The sequence below is a fragment of the Rhinoderma darwinii genome, chromosome 3 (assembly GCF_050947455.1).
Source record: "Rhinoderma darwinii isolate aRhiDar2 chromosome 3, aRhiDar2.hap1, whole genome shotgun sequence".
NCBI classification, from domain to species: Eukaryota; Metazoa; Chordata; class Amphibia; order Anura; family Rhinodermatidae; genus Rhinoderma; species Rhinoderma darwinii.
Window position 1 is genome coordinate 411960249 of NC_134689.1, and position 15000 is coordinate 411975248.

The 15000-nt window shown below is 32.1% G+C and overlaps 12 non-coding genes across 12 annotated transcripts; all 12 read right to left on the reverse strand.

The window, feature by feature from the left end:
• Nucleotides 1-2111: 2111 nt before the first annotated feature.
• TRNAR-UCG (transfer RNA arginine (anticodon UCG)) lies at nt 2112-2184 on the reverse strand. Its single transcript has one exon. It is a non-coding gene; the product is annotated as a tRNA-Arg (tRNA).
• A 1146-nt stretch (nt 2185-3330) lies between these two features.
• On the reverse strand, nt 3331-3403 carry TRNAR-UCG (transfer RNA arginine (anticodon UCG)). Its single transcript has one exon. It is a non-coding gene; the product is annotated as a tRNA-Arg (tRNA).
• Nucleotides 3404-3940: 537 nt separating this feature from the next.
• On the reverse strand, nt 3941-4013 carry TRNAR-UCG (transfer RNA arginine (anticodon UCG)). Its single transcript has one exon. It is a non-coding gene; the product is annotated as a tRNA-Arg (tRNA).
• Nucleotides 4014-4551: 538 nt separating this feature from the next.
• TRNAR-UCG (transfer RNA arginine (anticodon UCG)) lies at nt 4552-4624 on the reverse strand. The gene has a single exon. It is a non-coding gene; the product is annotated as a tRNA-Arg (tRNA).
• Nucleotides 4625-5100: 476 nt separating this feature from the next.
• Nucleotides 5101-5173, reverse strand: TRNAR-UCG (transfer RNA arginine (anticodon UCG)). Its single transcript has one exon. It is a non-coding gene; the product is annotated as a tRNA-Arg (tRNA).
• A 1756-nt stretch (nt 5174-6929) lies between these two features.
• On the reverse strand, nt 6930-7002 carry TRNAR-UCG (transfer RNA arginine (anticodon UCG)). Its single transcript has one exon. It is a non-coding gene; the product is annotated as a tRNA-Arg (tRNA).
• Nucleotides 7003-8148: 1146 nt separating this feature from the next.
• On the reverse strand, nt 8149-8221 carry TRNAR-UCG (transfer RNA arginine (anticodon UCG)). The gene has a single exon. It is a non-coding gene; the product is annotated as a tRNA-Arg (tRNA).
• A 1149-nt stretch (nt 8222-9370) lies between these two features.
• Nucleotides 9371-9443, reverse strand: TRNAR-UCG (transfer RNA arginine (anticodon UCG)). Its single transcript has one exon. It is a non-coding gene; the product is annotated as a tRNA-Arg (tRNA).
• Nucleotides 9444-11113: 1670 nt separating this feature from the next.
• Nucleotides 11114-11186, reverse strand: TRNAR-UCG (transfer RNA arginine (anticodon UCG)). Its single transcript has one exon. It is a non-coding gene; the product is annotated as a tRNA-Arg (tRNA).
• A 536-nt stretch (nt 11187-11722) lies between these two features.
• On the reverse strand, nt 11723-11795 carry TRNAR-UCG (transfer RNA arginine (anticodon UCG)). The gene has a single exon. It is a non-coding gene; the product is annotated as a tRNA-Arg (tRNA).
• A 1149-nt stretch (nt 11796-12944) lies between these two features.
• Nucleotides 12945-13017, reverse strand: TRNAR-UCG (transfer RNA arginine (anticodon UCG)). The gene has a single exon. It is a non-coding gene; the product is annotated as a tRNA-Arg (tRNA).
• Nucleotides 13018-14687: 1670 nt separating this feature from the next.
• Nucleotides 14688-14760, reverse strand: TRNAR-UCG (transfer RNA arginine (anticodon UCG)). Its single transcript has one exon. It is a non-coding gene; the product is annotated as a tRNA-Arg (tRNA).
• Between the last annotated feature and the right edge of the window lie 240 nt (nt 14761-15000).

The following is a 15000-nucleotide window of genomic DNA, read 5'->3' on the forward strand; positions in this document are numbered from 1 at the left end:
ATTTACGGGTATTTAGTAAAAATGATCGTGTGCCCAGATTTAAGAATAAATATTTTCACAATATTGTGTGTTATGGTCTATAAATATAGGCATGGATTAAAATCTCACTTCTGGTAACTGCTGACTAGCCATATAAAAATATTCACTATCAATCATGTAGAAATATAGCCTATAAAGACACCAAGTATGTCATCAAATTAAGAAAGCATCTAAAACTTAGCTGTTGCAACCAGGAAAGGACTCAAATGCTTAGAAGGTCATCTGAAGAGCACTTAAAAGCTGCAACCATGAAGGGACTCGAACCCTTAATCTTCTAATACGAAGTCAGACGCCTTATCCATCAGGCCACACGGTCTCACATGTTCCTAATTTTTGGAAAATGTTGAGTTCCTGGAGCCTAGCAGAAAAAGATTTTTTTTATACATTTTTAGGTATTTTGTAAAAATGACCGAGTGCCCAAATTTATAAAAAAAAACATTTTGTTAATATTGTGTATTACAGTACTTAAATATAGGTATGGATTCAAATCTCACTTCTGATAACATTTTCTCAATATTGTGTGTTGTGGTATTTAAATATTGGAGTGAAAAAGTTTTGTTTTTTTTTAGATATTTACGGGTATTTAGTAAAAATGATCGTGTGCCCAGATTTAAGAATAAATATTTTCACAATATTGTGTGTTATGGTCTATAAATATAGGCATGGATTAAAATCTCACTTCTGGTAACTGCTGACTAGCCATATAAAAATATTCAGTATCAATCATGTAGAAATATAGCCTATAAAGACACCAAGTATGTCATCAAATTAAGAAAGCATCTAAAACTTAGCTGTTGCAACCAGGAAAGGACTCAAATGCTTAGAAGGTCATCTGAAGAGCACTTAAAAGCTGCAACCATGAAGGGACTCGAACCCTTAATCTTCTAATCCGAAGTCAGACGCCTTATCCATCAGGCCACACGGTCTCACATGTTCCTAATTTTTGGAAAATGTTGAGTTCCTGGAGCCTAGCAGAAAAAGATTTTTTTTATACATTTTTAGGTATTTTGTAAAAATGACCGAGTGCCCAAATTTATAAAAAAAAACATTTTGTTAATATTGTGTATTACAGTACTTAAATATAGGTATGGATTCAAATCTCACTTCTGATAACATTTTCTCAATATTGTGTGTTGTGGTATTTAAATATTGGAGTGAAAAAGTTTTGTTTTTTTTTAGATATTTACGGGTATTTAGTAAAAATGATCGTGTGCCCAGATTTAAGAATAAATATTTTCACAATATTGTGTGTTATGGTCTATAAATATAGGCATGGATTAAAATCTCACTTCTGGTAACTGCTGACTAGCCATATAAAAATATTCACTATCAATCATGTAGAAATATAGCCTATAAAGACACCAAGTATGTCATCAAATTAAGAAAGCATCTAAAACTTAGCTGTTGCAACCAGGAAAGGACTCAAATGCTTAGAAGGTCATCTGAAGAGCACTTAAAAGCTGCAACCATGAAGGGACTCGAACCCTCAATCTTCTGATCCGAAGTCAGACGCCTTATCCATTAGGACACACGGTCTTACATGTTCCTAATTTTTGGAAAATGTTGAGTTCCTGGAGCCTAGCAGAAAAAGATTTTTTTTATACATTTTTAGGTATTTTGTAAAAATGACCGAGTGCCCAAATTTATAAAAAAAACATTTTCTTAATATTGTGTATTACAGTACTTAAATATAGGTATGGATTCAAATCTCACTTCTGATAACATTTTCTCAATATTGTGTGTTGTGGTATTTAAATATAGGAGTGAAAAAGTTTTTGTTTTTTTTAGATATTTACGGGTATTTAGTAAAAATGATCGTGTGCCCAGATTTAAGAATAAATATTTTCACAATATTGTGTGTTATGGTCTATAAATATAGGCATGGATTAAAATCTCACTTCTGGTAACTGCTGACTAGCCATATAAAAATATTCAGTATCAATCATGTAGAAATATAGCCTATAAAGACACCAAGTATGTCATCAAATTAAGAAAGCATCTAAAACTTAGCTGTTGCAACCAGGAAAGGACTCAAATGCTTAGAAGGTCATCTGAAGAGCACTTAAAAGCTGCAACCATGAAGGGACTCGAACCCTCAATCTTCTGATCCGAAGTCAGACGCCTTATCCATTAGGCCACACGGTCTCACATGTTCCTAATTTTTGGAAAATGTTGAGTTCCTGGAGCCTAGCAGAAAAAGATTTTTTTTATACATTTTTAGGTATTTTGTAAAAATGACCGAGTGCCCAAATTTATAAAAAAAAACATTTTGTTAATATTGTGTATTACAGTACTTAAATATAGGTATGGATTCAAATCTCACTTCTGATAACATTTTCTCAATATTGTGTGTTGTGGTATTTAAATATAGGAGTGAAAAAGTTTTGTTTTTTTTTAGATATTTACGGGTATTTAGTAAAAATGATCGTGTGCCCAGATTTAAGAATAAATATTTTCACAATATTGTGTGTTATGGTCTATAAATATAGGCATGGATTAAAATCTCACTTCTGGTAACTGCTGACTAGCCATATAAAAATATTCACTATCAATCATGTAGAAATATAGCCTATAAAGACACCAAGTATGTCATCAAATTAAGAAAGCATCTAAAACTTAGCTGTTGCAACCAGGAAAGGACTCAAATGCTTAGAAGGTCATCTGAAGAGCACTTAAAAGCTGCAACCATGAAGGGACTCGAACCCTCAATCTTCTGATCCGAAGTCAGACGCCTTATCCATTAGGACACACGGTCTTACATGTTCCTAATTTTTGGAAAATGTTGAGTTCCTGGAGCCTAGCAGAAAAAGATTTTTTTTATACATTTTTAGGTATTTTGTAAAAATGACCGAGTGCCCAAATTTATAAAAAAAACATTTTCTTAATATTGTGTATTACAGTACTTAAATATAGGTATGGATTCAAATCTCACTTCTGATAACATTTTCTCAATATTGTGTGTTGTGGTATTTAAATATAGGAGTGAAAAAGTTTTTGTTTTTTTTAGATATTTACGGGTATTTAGTAAAAATGATCGTGTGCCCAGATTTAAGAATAAATATTTTCACAATATTGTGTGTTATGGTCTATAAATATAGGCATGGATTAAAATCTCACTTCTGGTAACTGCTGACTAGCCATATAAAAATATTCAGTATCAATCATGTAGAAATATAGCCTATAAAGACACCAAGTATGTCATCAAATTAAGAAAGCATCTAAAACTTAGCTGTTGCAACCAGGAAAGGACTCAAATGCTTAGAAGGTCATCTGAAGAGCACTTAAAAGCTGCAACCATGAAGGGACTCGAACCCTCAATCTTCTGATCCGAAGTCAGACGCCTTATCCATTAGGCCACACGGTCTCACATGTTCCTAATTTTTGGAAAATGTTGAGTTCCTGGAGCCTAGCAGAAAAAGATTTTTTTTATACATTTTTAGGTATTTTGTAAAAATGACCGAGTGCCCAAATTTATAAAAAAAAACATTTTGTTAATATTGTGTATTACAGTACTTAAATATAGGTATGGATTCAAATCTCACTTCTGATAACATTTTCTCAATATTGTGTGTTGTGGTATTTAAATATAGGAGTGAAAAAGTTTTGTTTTTTTTTAGATATTTACGGGTATTTAGTAAAAATGATCGTGTGCCCAGATTTAAGAATAAATATTTTCACAATATTGTGTGTTATGGTCTATAAATATAGGCATGGATTAAAATCTCACTTCTGGTAACTGCTGACTAGCCATATAAAAATATTCACTATCAATCATGTAGAAATATAGCCTATAAAGACACCAAGTATGTCATCAAATTAAGAAAGCATCTAAAACTTAGCTGTTGCAACCAGGAAAGGACTCAAATGCTTAGAAGGTCATCTGAAGAGCACTTAAAAGCTGCAACCATGAAGGGACCCGAACCCTCAATCTTCTGATCCGAAGTCAGACGCCTTATCCATTAGGCCACACGGTCTCACATGTTCCTAATTTTTGGAAAATGTTGAGTTCCTGGAGCCTAGCAGAAAAATATTTTTTTTATACATTTTTAGGTATTTTGTAAAAATGACCGAGTGCCCAAATTTATAAAAAAAAACATTTTGTTAATATTGTGTATTACAGTACTTAAATATAGGTATGGATTCAAATCTCACTTCTGATAACATTTTCTCAATATTGTGTGTTGTGGTATTTAAATATAGGAGTGAAAAAGTTTTTGTTTTTTTTTAGATATTTACGGGTATTTAGTAAAAATGATCGTGTGCCCAGATTTAAGAATAAATATTTTCACAATATTGTGTGTTATGGTCTATAAATATAGGCATGGATTAAAATCTCACTTCTGGTAACTGCTGACTAGCCATATAAAAATATTCACTATCAATCATGTAGAAATATAGCCTATAAAGACACCAAGTATGTCATCAAATTAAGAAAGCATCTAAAACTTAGCTGTTGCAACCAGGAAAGGACTCAAATGCTTAGAAGGTCATCTGAAGAGCACTTTAAAGCTGCAACCATGAAGGGACTCGAACCCTCAATCTTCTGATCCGAAGTCAGATGCCTTATCCATCAGGCCACACGGTCTCACATGTTCCTAATTTTTGGAAAATGTTGAGTTCCTGGAGCCTAGCAGAAAAAGATTTTTTTTATACATTTTTAGGTATTTTGTAAAAATGACCGAGTGCCCAAATTTATAAAAAAAAACATTTTGTTAATATTGTGTATTACAGTACTTAAATATAGGTATGGATTCAAATCTCACTTCTGATAACATTTTCTCAATATTGTGTGTTGTGGTATTTAAATATAGGAGTGAAAAAGTTTTGTTTTTTTTTAGATATTTATTGTTTATGGTCTATAAATATAGGCATGGATTAAAATCTCACTTCTGGTAACTGCTGACTAGCCATATAAAAATATTCACTATCAATCATGTAGAAATATAGCCTATAAAGACACCAAGTATGTCATCAAATTAAGAAAGCATCTAAAACTTAGCTGTTGCAACCAGGAAAGGACTAAAATGCTTAGAAGGTCATCTGAAGAGCACTTAAATGCTGCAACCATGAAGGGACTCGAACCCTCAATCTTCTGATCCGAAGTCAGACGCCTTATCCATTAGGCCACACGGTCTCACATGTTCCTAATTTTTGGAAAATGTTGAGTTCCTGGAGCCTAGCAGAAAAAGATTTTTTTTATACATTTTTAGGTATTTTGTAAAAATGACCGAGTGCCCAAATTTATAAAAAAAAACATTTTGTTAATATTGTGTATTACAGTACTTAAATATAGGTATGGATTCAAATCTCACTTCTGATAACATTTTCTCAATATTGTGTGTTGTGGTATTTAAATATAGGAGTGAAAAAGTTTTGTTTTTTTTTAGATATTTACGGGTATTTAGTAAAAATGATGGTGTGCCCAGATTTAAGAATAAATATTTTCACAATATTGTGTGTTATGGTCTATAAATATAGGCATGGATTAAAATCTCACTTCTGGTAACTGCTGACTAGCCATATAAAAATATTCACTATCAATCATGTAGAAATATAGCCTATAAAGACACCAAGTATGTCATCAAATTAAGAAAGCATCTAAAACTTAGCTGTTGCAACCAGGAAAGGACTCAAATGCTTAGAAGGTTATCTGAAGAGCACTTAAAAGCTGCAACCATGAAGGGACTCGAACCCTCAATCTCTGGATCCGAAGTCAGACGCCTTATCCATTAGGCCACACGGTCTTACATGTTCCTAATTTTTGGAAAATGTTGAGTTCCTGGAGCCTAGCAGAAAAAGATTTTTTTTATACATTTTTAGGTATTTTGTAAAAATGACCGAGTGCCCAAATTTATAAAAAAAACATTTTCTTAATATTGTGTATTACAGTACTTAAATATAGGTATGGATTCAAATCTCACTTCTGATAACATTTTCTCAATATTGTGTGTTGTGGTATTTAAATATAGGAGTGAAAAAGTTTTGTTTTTTTTTAGATATTTACGGGTATTTAGTAAAAATGATCGTGTGCCCAGATTTAAGAATAAATATTTTCACAATATTGTGTGTTATGGTCTATAAATATAGGCATGGATTAAAATCTCACTTCTGGTAACTGCTGACTAGCCATATAAAAATATTCACTATCAATCATGTAGAAATATAGCCTATAAAGACACCAAGTATGTCATCAAATTAAGAAAGCATCTAAAACTTAGCTGTTGCAACCAGGAAAGGACTCAAATGCTTAGAAGGTCATCTGAAGAGCACTTAAAAGCTGCAACCATGAAGGGACTCAAACCCTCAATCTTCTGATCCGAAGTCAGACGCCTTATCCATCAGGCCACACGGTCTCACATGTTCCTATTTTTGGAAAAATGTTGAGTTCCTGGAGCCTAGCAGAAAAAGATTTTTTTTATACATTTTTAGGTATTTTGTAAAAATGACCGAGTGCCCAAATTTATAAAAAAAAACATTTTGTTAATATTGTGTATTACAGTACTTAAATATAGGTATGGATTCAAATCTCACTTCTGATAACATTTTCTCAATATTGTGTGTTGTGGTATTTAAATATAGGAGTGAAAAAGTTTTGTTTTTTTTTAGATATTTACGGGTATTTAGTAAAAATGATCGTGTGCCCAGATTTAAGAATAAATATTTTCACAATATTGTGTGTTATGGTCTATAAATATAGGCATGGATTAAAATCTCACTTCTGGTAACTGCTGACTAGCCATATAAAAATATTCACTATCAATCATGTAGAAATATAGCCTATAAAGACACCAAGTATGTCATCAAATTAAGAAAGCATCTAAAACTTAGCTGTTGCAACCAGGAAAGGACTCAAATGCTTAGAAGGTCATCTGAAGAGCACTTAAAAGCTGCAACCATGAAGGGACTCGAACCCTCAATCTTCTGATCCGAAGTCAGACGCCTTATCCATCAGGCCACACGGTCTCACATGTTCCTAATTTTTGGAAAATGTTGAGTTCCTGGAGCCTAGCAGAAAAAGATTTTTTTTATACATTTTTAGGTATTTTGTAAAAATGACCGAGTGCCCAAATTTATAAAAAAAAACATTTTATTAATATTGTGTATTACAGTACTTAAATATAGGTATGGATTCAAATCTCACTTCTGATAACATTTTCTCAATATTGTGTGTTGTGGTATTTAAATATAGGAGTGAAATAGTTTTTGTTTTTTTTAGATATTTACGGGTATTTAGTAAAAATGATCGTGTGCCCAGATTTAAGAATAAATATTTTCACAATATTGTGTGTTATGGTATATAAATATAGGCATGGATTAAAATCTCACTTCTGGTAACTGCTGACTAGCCATATAAAAATATTCACTATCAATCATGTAGAAATATAGCCTATAAAGACACCAAGTATGTCATCAAATTAAGAAAGCATCTAAAACTTAGCTGTTGCAACCAGGAAAGGACTCAAATGCTTAGAAGGTTATCTGAAGAGCACTTAAAAGCTGCAACCATGAAGGGACTCGAACCCTCAATCTCTGGATCCGAAGTCAGACGCCTTATCCATTAGGCCACACGGTCTTACATGTTCCTAATTTTTGGAAAATGTTGAGTTCCTGGAGCCTAGCAGAAAAAGATTTTTTTTATACATTTTTAGGTATTTTGTAAAAATGACCGAGTGCCCAAATTTATAAAAAAAACATTTTCTTAATATTGTGTATTACAGTACTTAAATATAGGTATGGATTCAAATCTCACTTCTGATAACATTTTCTCAATATTGTGTGTTGTGGTATTTAAATATAGGAGTGAAAAAGTTTTTGTTTTTTTTAGATATTTACGGGTATTTAGTAAAAATGATCGTGTGCCCAGATTTAAGAATAAATATTTTCACAATATTGTGTGTTATGGTCTATAAATATAGGCATGGATTAAAATCTCACTTCTGGTAACTGCTGACTAGCCATATAAAAATATTCACTATCAATCATGTAGAAATATAGCCTATAAAGACACCAAGTATGTCATCAAATTAAGAAAGCATCTAAAACTTGGCTGTTGCAACCAGGAAAGGACTCAAATGCTTAGAAGGTCATCTGAAGAGCACTTAAAAGCTGCAACCATGAAGGGACTCGAACCCTCAATCTTCTGATCCGAAGTCAGACGCCTTATCCATTAGGCCACACGGTCTCACATATTCCTAATTTTTGGAAAATGTTGAGTTCCTGGAGCCTAGCAGAAAAAGTTTTTTTTTATACATTTTTAGGTATTTTGTAAAAATGACCGAGTGCCCAAATTTATAAAAAAAAAACATTTTGTTAATATTGTGTATTACAGTACTTAAATATAGGTATGGATTCAAATCTCACTTCTGATAACATTTTCTCAATATTGTGTGTTGTGGTATTTAAATATAGGAGTGAAAAAGTTTTGTTTTTTTTTAGATATTTACGGGTATTTAGTAAAAATGATCGTGTGCCCAGATTTAAGAATAAATATTTTCACAATATTGTGTGTTATGGTCTATAAATATAGGCATGGATTAAAATCTCACTTCTGGTAACTGCTGACTAGCCATATAAAAATATTCACTATCAATCATGTAGAAATATAGCCTATAAAGACACCAAGTATGTCATCAAATTAAGAAAGCATCTAAAACTTAGCTGTTGCAACCAGGAAAGGACTCAAATGCTTAGAAGGTCATCTGAAGAGCACTTAAAAGCTGCAACCATGAAGGGACTCAAACCCTCAATCTTCTGATCCGAAGTCAGACGCCTTATCCATCAGGCCACACGGTCTCACATGTTCCTAATTTTTGGAAAAATGTTGAGTTCCTGGAGCCTAGCAGAAAAAGATTTTTTTTATACATTTTTAGGTATTTTGTAAAAATGACCGAGTGCCCAAATTTATAAAAAAAAACATTTTGTTAATATTGTGTATTACAGTACTTAAATATAGGTATGGATTCAAATCTCACTTCTGATAACATTTTCTCAATATTGTGTGTTGTGGTATTTAAATATAGGAGTGAAAAAGTTTTGTTTTTTTTTAGATATTTACGGGTATTTAGTAAAAATGATCGTGTGCCCAGATTTAAGAATAAATATTTTCACAATATTGTGTGTTATGGTCTATAAATATAGGCATGGATTAAAATCTCACTTCTGGTAACTGCTGACTAGCCATATAAAAATATTCACTATCAATCATGTAGAAATATAGCCTATAAAGACACCAAGTATGTCATCAAATTAAGAAAGCATCTAAAACTTAGCTGTTGCAACCAGGAAAGGACTCAAATGCTTAGAAGGTCATCTGAAGAGCACTTAAAAGCTGCAACCATGAAGGGACTCGAACCCTCAATCTTCTGATCCGAAGTCAGACGCCTTATCCATCAGGCCACACGGTCTCACATGTTCCTAATTTTTGGAAAATGTTGAGTTCCTGGAGCCTAGCAGAAAAAGATTTTTTTTATACATTTTTAGGTATTTTGTAAAAATGACCGAGTGCCCAAATTTATAAAAAAAACATTTTCTTAATATTGTGTATTACAGTACTTAAATATAGGTATGGATTCAAATCTCACTTCTGATAACATTTTCTCAATATTGTGTGTTGTGGTATTTAAATATAGGAGTGAAAAAGTTTTGTTTTTTATTAGATATTTACGGGTATTTAGTAAAAATGATCGTGTGCCCAGATTTAAGAATAAATATTTTCACAATATTGTGTGTTATGGTCTATAAATATAGGCATGGATTAAAATCTCACTTCTGGTAACTGCTGACCAGCCATATAAAAATATTCACTATCAATCATGTAGAAATATAGCCTATAAAGACACCAAGTATGTCATCAAATTAAGAAAGCATCTAAAACTTAGCTGTTGCAACCAGGAAAGGACTCAAATGCTTAGAAGGTCATCTGAAGAGCACTTAAAAGCTGCAACCATGAAGGGACTCGAACCCTCAATCTTCTGATCCGAAGTCAGACGCCTTATCCATTTTTGGAAAATGTTGAGTTCCTGGAGCCTAGCAGAAAAAGATTTTTTTTATACATTTTTAGGTATTTTGTAAAAATGACCGAGTGCCCAAATTTATAAAAAAAAACATTTTATTAATATTGTGTATTACAGTACTTAAATATAGGTATGGATTCAAATCTCACTTCTGATAACATTTTCTCAATATTGTGTGTTGTGGTATTTAAATATAGGAGTGAAAAAGTTTTTGTTTTTTTTTAGATATTTACGGGTATTTAGTAAAAATGATCGTGTGCCCAGATTTAAGAATAAATATTTTCACAATATTGTGTGTTATGGTCTATAAATATAGGCATGGATTAAAATCTCACTTCTGGTAACTGCTGACTAGCCATATAAAAATATTCACTATCAATCATGTAGAAATATAGCCTATAAAGACACCAAGTATGTCATCAAATTAAGAAAGCATCTAAAACTTAGCTGTTGCAACCAGGAAAGGACTCAAATGCTTAGAAGGTCATCTGAAGAGCACTTAAAAGCTGCAACCATGAAGGGACTCGAACCCTCAATCTTCTGATCCGAAGTCAGACGCCTTATCCATTTTTGGAAAATGTTGAGTTCCTGGAGCCTAGCAGAAAAAGATTTTTTTTATACATTTTTAGGTATTTTGTAAAAATGACCGAGTGCCCAAATTTATAAAAAAAAACATTTTATTAATATTGTGTATTACAGTACTTAAATATAGGTATGGATTCAAATCTCACTTCTGATAACATTTTCTCAATATTGTGTGTTGTGGTATTTAAATATAGGAGTGAAAAAGTTTTGTTTTTTATTAGATATTTACGGGTATTTAGTAAAAATGATCGTGTGCCCAGATTTAAGAATAAATATTTTCACAATATTGTGTGTTATGGTCTATAAATATAGGCATGGATTAAAATCTCACTATATTCACTATCAATCATGTAGAAATATAGCCTATAAAGACACCAAGTATGTCATCAAATTAAGAAAGCATCTAAAACTTAGCTGTTGCAACCAGGAAAGGACTCAAATGCTTAGAAGGTCATCTGAAGAGCACTTAAAAGCTGCAACCATGAAGGGACTCGAACCCTCAATCTTCTGATCCGAAGTCAGACGCCTTATCCATTAGGCCACACGGTCTTACATGTTCCTAATTTTTGGAAAATGTTGAGTTCCTGGAGCCTAGCAGAAAAAGATTTTTTTTATACATTTTTAGGTATTTTGTAAAAATGACCGAGTGCCCAAATTTATAAAAAAAACATTTTCTTAATATTGTGTATTACAGTACTTAAATATAGGTATGGATTCAAATCTCACTTCTGATAACATTTTCTCAATATTGTGTGTTGTGGTATTTAAATATAGGAGTGAAAAAGTTTTTGTTTTTTTTAGATATTTACGGGTATTTAGTAAAAATGATCGTGTGCCCAGATTTAAGAATAAATATTTTCACAATATTGTGTGTTATGGTCTATAAATATAGGCATGGATTAAAATCTCACTTCTGGTAACTGCTGACTAGCCATATAAAAATATTCACTATCAATCATGTAGAAATATAGCCTATAAAGACACCAAGTATGTCATCAAATTAAGAAAGCATCTAAAACTTGGCTGTTGCAACCAGGAAAGGACTCAAATGCTTAGAAGGTCATCTGAAGAGCACTTAAAAGCTGCAACCATGAAGGGACTCGAACCCTCAATCTTCTGATCCGAAGTCAGACGCCTTATCCATTAGGCCACACGGTCTCACATATTCCTAATTTTTGGAAAATGTTGAGTTCCTGGAGCCTAGCAGAAAAAGTTTTTTTTTATACATTTTTAGGTATTTTGTAAAAATGACCGAGTGCCCAAATTTATAAAAAAAAAACATTTTGTTAATATTGTGTATTACAGTACTTAAATATAGGTATGGATTCAAATCTCACTTCTGATAACATTTTCTCAATATTGTGTGTTGTGGTATTTAAATATAGGAGTGAAAAAGTTTTGTTTTTTTTTAGATATTTACGGGTATTTAGTAAAAATGATCGTGTGCCCAGATTTAAGAATAAATATTTTCACAATATTGTGTGTTATGGTCTATAAATATAGGCATGGATTAAAATCTCACTTCTGGTAACTGCTGACTAGCCATATAAAAATATTCACTATCAATCATGTAGAAATATAGCCTATAAAGACACCAAGTATGTCATCAAATTAAGAAAGCATCTAAAACTTAGCTGTTGCAACCAGGAAAGGACTCAAATGCTTAGAAGGTCATCTGAAGAGCACTTAAAAGCTGCAACCATGAAGGGACTCAAACCCTCAATCTTCTGATCCGAAGTCAGACGCCTTATCCATCAGGCCACACGGTCTCACATGTTCCTAATTTTTGGAAAAATGTTGAGTTCCTGGAGCCTAGCAGAAAAAGATTTTTTTTATACATTTTTAGGTATTTTGTAAAAATGACCGAGTGCCCAAATTTATAAAAAAAAACATTTTGTTAATATTGTGTATTACAGTACTTAAATATAGGTATGGATTCAAATCTCACTTCTGATAACATTTTCTCAATATTGTGTGTTGTGGTATTTAAATATAGGAGTGAAAAAGTTTTGTTTTTTTTTAGATATTTACGGGTATTTAGTAAAAATGATCGTGTGCCCAGATTTAAGAATAAATATTTTCACAATATTGTGTGTTATGGTCTATAAATATAGGCATGGATTAAAATCTCACTTCTGGTAACTGCTGACTAGCCATATAAAAATATTCACTATCAATCATGTAGAAATATAGCCTATAAAGACACCAAGTATGTCATCAAATTAAGAAAGCATCTAAAACTTAGCTGTTGCAACCAGGAAAGGACTCAAATGCTTAGAAGGTCATCTGAAGAGCACTTAAAAGCTGCAACCATGAAGGGACTCGAACCCTCAATCTTCTGATCCGAAGTCAGACGCCTTATCCATCAGGCCACACGGTCTCACATGTTCCTAATTTTTGGAAAATGTTGAGTTCCTGGAGCCTAGCAGAAAAAGATTTTTTTTATACATTTTTAGGTATTTTGTAAAAATGACCGAGTGCCCAAATTTATAAAAAAAACATTTTCTTAATATTGTGTATTACAGTACTTAAATATAGGTATGGATTCAAATCTCACTTCTGATAACATTTTCTCAATATTGTGTGTTGTGGTATTTAAATATAGGAGTGAAAAAGTTTTGTTTTTTATTAGATATTTACGGGTATTTAGTAAAAATGATCGTGTGCCCAGATTTAAGAATAAATATTTTCACAATATTGTGTGTTATGGTCTATAAATATAGGCATGGATTAAAATCTCACTTCTGGTAACTGCTGACCAGCCATATAAAAATATTCACTATCAATCATGTAGAAATATAGCCTATAAAGACACCAAGTATGTCATCAAATTAAGAAAGCATCTAAAACTTAGCTGTTGCAACCAGGAAAGGACTCAAATGCTTAGAAGGTCATCTGAAGAGCACTTAAAAGCTGCAACCATGAAGGGACTCGAACCCTCAATCTTCTGATCCGAAGTCAGACGCCTTATCCATTTTTGGAAAATGTTGAGTTCCTGGAGCCTAGCAGAAAAAGATTTTTTTTATACATTTTTAGGTATTTTGTAAAAATGACCGAGTGCCCAAATTTATAAAAAAAAACATTTTATTAATATTGTGTATTACAGTACTTAAATATAGGTATGGATTCAAATCTCACTTCTGATAACATTTTCTCAATATTGTGTGTTGTGGTATTTAAATATAGGAGTGAAAAAGTTTTTGTTTTTTTTTAGATATTTACGGGTATTTAGTAAAAATGATCGTGTGCCCAGATTTAAGAATAAATATTTTCACAATATTGTGTGTTATGGTCTATAAATATAGGCATGGATTAAAATCTCACTTCTGGTAACTGCTGACTAGCCATATAAAAATATTCACTATCAATCATGTAGAAATATAGCCTATAAAGACACCAAGTATGTCATCAAATTAAGAAAGCATCTAAAACTTAGCTGTTGCAACCAGGAAAGGACTCAAATGCTTAGAAGGTCATCTGAAGAGCACTTAAAAGCTGCAACCATGAAGGGACTCGAACCCTCAATCTTCTGATCCGAAGTCAGACGCCTTATCCATTTTTGGAAAATGTTGAGTTCCTGGAGCCTAGCAGAAAAAGATTTTTTTTATACATTTTTAGGTATTTTGTAAAAATGACCGAGTGCCCAAATTTATAAAAAAAAACATTTTATTAATATTGTGTATTACAGTACTTAAATATAGGTATGGATTCAAATCTCACTTCTGATAACATTTTCTCAATATTGTGTGTTGTGGTATTTAAATATAGGAGTGAAAAAGTTTTGTTTTTTATTAGATATTTACGGGTATTTAGTAAAAATGATCGTGTGCCCAGATTTAAGAATAAATATTTTCACAATATTGTGTGTTATGGTCTATAAATATAGGCATGGATTAAAATCTCACTATATTCACTATCAATCATGTAGAAATATAGCCTATAAAGACACCAAGTATGTCATCAAATTAAGAAAGCATCTAAAACTTAGCTGTTGCAACCAGGAAAGGACTCAAATGCTTAGAAGGTCATCTGAAGAGCACTTAAAAGCTGCAACCATGAAGGGACTCGAACCCTCAATCTTCTGATCCGAAGTCAGACGCCTTATCCATTAGGCCACACGGTCTCACATATTCCTAATTTTTGGAAAATCTTGAGTTCCTGGAGCCTAGCAGAAAAAGATTTTTTTTATACATTTTTAGGTATTTTGTAAAAATGACCGAGTGCCCAAATTTATAAAAAAAAAACATTTTGTTAATATTGTGTATTACAGTACTTAAATATAGGTATGGATTCAAATCTCACTTCTGATAACATTTTCTCAATATTGTGTGTTGTGGTATTTAAATATAGGAGTGAAAAAGTT